Source organism: Poromitra crassiceps (assembly GCF_964638095.1).
Source record: "Poromitra crassiceps genome assembly, chromosome: 13".
Classification (NCBI taxonomy): domain Eukaryota; kingdom Metazoa; phylum Chordata; class Actinopteri; order Beryciformes; family Melamphaidae; genus Poromitra; species Poromitra crassiceps.
The window spans coordinates 8727837-8733109 of record NC_139644.1 but is presented as its reverse complement, the minus strand read 5'-3'; positions in this window follow the sequence as shown (position 1 = coordinate 8733109).

Here is a 5273-nt window from a genome sequence, read left to right as displayed (position 1 = left end):
CACACACACACACACACATTGGGTTTAAAGCTGGAAAAATGTGTTGTTGTGTTTAGTTACTCTGTGAAATGTATACTCGGGCATCAAAGCGGCATGCAGCTCCCCAGGTCGATGCAGCTGACGTGAACGGTGCAAGTATATTATCACAAGGTTAGAACACGGCTCTCTTGAATACTCGATTCTGATTGGTCAATCAACAATATTCACCGGTCATTATTTCTCGACAACCGACCGCTGCTCTGCCACACCTGGATTAATCAGTTGATAAGAGCCTTTTGTCAGCAAGCCACTATTAGGCCAACCAGTTGCAGCTGTGGTGTCTTGTGTGCCAATTACGAATGAAACCGCTTTTTCGTTGAAAACGCTATTAAAAAATATATTTGAATAATTATTTTTGTCAGATTATTGAATGATTTAGTTGTAGGCCGTGTTCTAAGCGGGATAATGTATATTGAGGCGGTGATTACTGGGAAATAATGACCTTCAGGTGAACGATTAAGCCCTCCGCTACGCGTCGGGCTCAATCCACCTGTCGGTCATTATTTCCCCCGTAATCACCGCCTCAATATACATTATCCCTTACATAATATACAATAACAGGAGAGAGTGAAAGTATATTATCATGAGGATGGAGAGATAACAGGAGAGAGTGAAAGTATATTATCATGAGGATGGAGAGATAACAGGAGAGAGTGAAAGCTATATGGCTATGCTAATTTTGCTACATGGGGACTCCCCTGAGACTCCCTTGTCAAGCTAACGTGTGAGTAGCTGCCGCGGACAATGTCCCAAATCCAGACTATGTTTGAAGCATGTTTCTGCCTTTATATATGTACACTGGAGAGCACGGTTTGAGTCTCAGCGTGTTCAAAGTCTAAGTCATACTTCACTTTTTTGTTAGGCTATTTATTTAACCCTAACCCAAACCATAACCCAGAGATGCTCACAAGTCATTTTTGCAAGTCCAAGTCAAGTCTCAAGTCTTTTTTAGATCAAGTCCAAGTCAAGTCTCAAATCTTTGAGGGGCAAGTCCAACTCAAGTCTCAAGTGTGGATGCACGTTCTATCATGCAATCCGGTCTGCTTCTTAGAACACATAGCTAAAAACGAATTAATTCAAAGCGTGGTCATATTACCATCACTCCTCTATCTATTCACATACAGTACCAGCATTGATTGGATAACATTAGTAGACATTTCTTACATGCTAATGCACCAAAAAAATAGAAAAATACAAAAAATTAAGATTGTTCACAAGTCGCAAACCTCAAGTCCAAGTAAAGTCTGAAGTCTTGAAGTCGTGAAGTGTGTGACTTAAGTGTGACTCAAGTCCAAGTCCCTATCTCTGCCATCCAAGTTATTTTAGTTGCCTAACAAGAACCCAAGTTGTTTTCAAACTCATATTTTGCATGGATTCCCGAAACGTACAATGCAGACATTTGACTCTGGCGATTGGGTTGTCAGAAGTGTCCCCTGCACCATCTGTATCTGTGCTGTTCACCTCCAGCCAGAACCAAGTTAATTCATCAAAGTTCAGATAGAGAGAAGAGACAGTGGCTCTCACAGGAAACATTAGTGCAGACAAATGTTTCCCACAGGCTGGAACTGAAACACAATAGAGCCATTAAAGTCAAACAAGAAATCTCACCGTTCATCATTTATGCAATACGAAGAAAGAAATCACAGACATTTATGACCACATGCATCCGGATACTGCATGATACTACTAGACTACAGTACTGCATGATACTACTAGACTACAGTAATACTGCATGATACTACTACAGTAATACTGCATGATACTACTAGACTACAGTAATACTGCATGATACTACTAGACTACAGTAATACTGCATGCTACTACTAGACTACAGTAATACTGCATGATACTACTAGACTACAGTAATACTGCATGCTACTACTAGACTACAGTAATACTGCATGCTACTACTAGACTACAGTAATACTGCATGCTACTACTAGACTACAGTAATACTGCATGATACTACTAGACTACAGTAATACTGCATGATACTACTAGACTACAGTAATACTGCATGATACTACTAGACTACAGCAATACTGCATGATACTACTAGACTACAGTAATACTGCATGCTACTACTAGACTACAGTAATACTGCATGATACTACTAGACTACAGTAATACTGCATGATACTACTAGACTACAGTAATACTGCATGCTACTACTAGACTACAGTAATACTGCATGATACTACTAGACTACAGTAATACTGCATGATACTACTAGACTACAGCAATACTGCATGATACTACTAGACTACAGTAATACTGCATGCTACTACTAGACTACAGTAATACTGCATGATACTACTAGACTACAGCAATACTGCATGATACTACTAGACTACAGTAATACTGCATGCTACTACTAGACTACAGTAATACTGCATGATACTACTAGACTACAGTATTACTGCATGATACTACTAGACTACAGTAATACTGCATGATACTACTAGACTACAGTAATACTGCATGATACTACTAGACTACAGTAATACTGCATGATACTACTAGACTACAGTAATACTGCATGATACTACTAGACTACAGTAATACTGCATGATACTACTAGACTACAGTAATACTGCATGATACTACTAGACTACAGTAATACTGCATGATACTACTAGACTACAGTAATACTGCATGATACTACTAGACTACAGTAATACTGCATGATACTACTAGACTACAGTAATACTGCATGATACTACTAGACTACAGTAATACTGCATGATACTACTAGACTACAGTAATACTGCATGATACTACTAGACTACAGTAATGATACTACTAGACTACAGTAATACTGCATGATACTACTAGACTACAGTAATACTGCATGATACTACTAGACTACAGTAATACTGCATGATACTACTAGACTACAGTAATACTGCATGATACTACTAGACTACAGTAATACTGCATGATCCTACTAGACTACAGTAATACTGCATGGTACTACTAGACTACAGTAATACTGCATGATACTACTAGACTACAGTAATACTGCATGATACTACTAGACTACAGTAATACTGCATGATACTACTAGACTACAGTAATACTGCATGATACTAGTAGACTACAGTAATACTGCATGATACTACTAGACTACAGTAATACTGCATGATACTACTAGACTACAGTAATACTGCATGATACTACTAGACTACAGTAATACTCCATGATACTACTAGACTACAATAATACTGCATGATACTACTAGACTACAGTAATACTGCATGATACTACTAGACTACAGTAATACTGCATGATACTACTATACTACAGTAATACTGCATGATACTACTAGACTCCAGTAATACTCCATGATACTACTAGACTACAGTAATACTGCATGATACTACTAGACTACAGTAATAATGTGACTCTCTCAATTACTTTGGACATGTGGGACAGAAGCTTTTTTTATTACTATTAAATGTAATATTTCTATTGGAGACACATTTGACTGTTTTTACTGTCAACCTGTAACCTTAATTACATTACGTCATTACATTACGTCATTTGGCAGATGCTTTTATCCAAAGCGACTTACAGTAACACATTTTTGTCAGCAATAGAGCAATCAACTATGCAACACAATCTACAACTACAACTTCTGAAGGAACAGTGGTACAAGTTTAGGTTAGTGGTACAAGTTTAGGTTAGTATTTTTATTTTTTTATTTTTTTAAGAAAGAGAGAGAGAGAACGAAGTTAGATCAAGAAGGGCCCAGATGGAGCCTGAAAAGGTGAGTCTTTAGTCTTTTCCGAAAGATCGGCAGTGATTCAGCCGTCCTGACCGAAGGTGGAAGCTCGTTCCACCATTGAGGTGCCAGGGACGAGAAGAGTCGAGATCGGCATGAACGACTTTTGAGCCCCCGTAGCGAAGGAGGGGCGAGGCGACAGGCACTGGTGGAGGAGCGAAGGGAGCGCTGAGAGGTTTGGAACCTGACCATAGATTGCAGGTATACAGGGGAGCTGTTTGGTGTGCAGCCCTGTAGGCCAGTACCAGTGACTTGAATTTAATGCGGGCCGAGATGGGAAGCCAGTGGAGCTCCTGGAAGAGGGGAGTGACGTGAGATAATTTGGGTTGGTTGAAAACCAGACGGGCTGCAGCGTTCTGAATGAGCTGAAGCGGTCGGATGTCGGTGGCAGGTAGGCCGGCCAGGAGGACGTTGCAGTAGTCCAGGCGGGAGATGACAAGAGACTGGACCAGGAGTTGAGTCGCTTCTCTTGTGAGAAAGGGACGGATTTTGCGGATGTTGTAGAGAGCAAACCTACAGGAGCGTGCTGTAGCAGCTATGTTGGCTGAGCAAGACAGCTGGTTGTCAAGGATCACCCCAAGGTTCTTAGCTGTTTGGGAGGGAAGTACAGTGGTGTTGTCAATGGAGATAGATTAGATTTGCAACAGCATAAAGCCCCAGTTCCTATGTCACTGGCATTACACCATGCAACCAATAGTAAGGAGGTCAAGGTTCAAAGGTCACAGGACCCTGATAATGGTGTGACTGTAGTGATAATGACATGAGAAAGGAAAGGACATTTAACAAAATAGTAGACCCGTGATGCAGCCTGCTTACTCTAGTCTAGATTAGGGATGCAGCGGTATACCGTTTGAAGGTATACAGCGGTTTGAAAACGTCACGGTATCAAAACCACTAAAATTTGCCGTCATACCTTCCCCACGGTATCAGCTGTTTCCCCAAAACAAAGTGCCCAGGTCGCTTGCAGAGTGCAGCTTACGTGGCCCCTCCCCCTGGCTGCATGCCTACCTAGACTAGAGCACAGTAGAGAGGAGCCGCAAGGACCCCCCTGAACTTTCCCCCATCTAAGAAGACGACGTCGGCTGTATGGGAATATTTCGGCTATTGTAAAAACACAAATGGTCCGCAATACCGCGATACCGTGAAACCGTGGTATTTTTGTCCAACGTTATCATACCGTCAAAAACTCATACCGTTGCATCCCTAGTCTAGATTGAAGTCACTATCTCTGTGAGAGGACATGAAGGCTGCACCTCTCTGTGAGAGGACATGAAGGCTGCACCTCTCTGTGAGAGGACATGAAGGCTGCACCTCTCTGTGAGTGTACATGAAGGCTGCACCTCTCTGTGAGAGGACATGAAGGCTGCACCTCACTGTGAGTGTGCAGGAAGGCTGCACCTCTCTGTGAGAGGACATGAAGGCTGCACCTCTCTGTGAGAGGACATGGAGG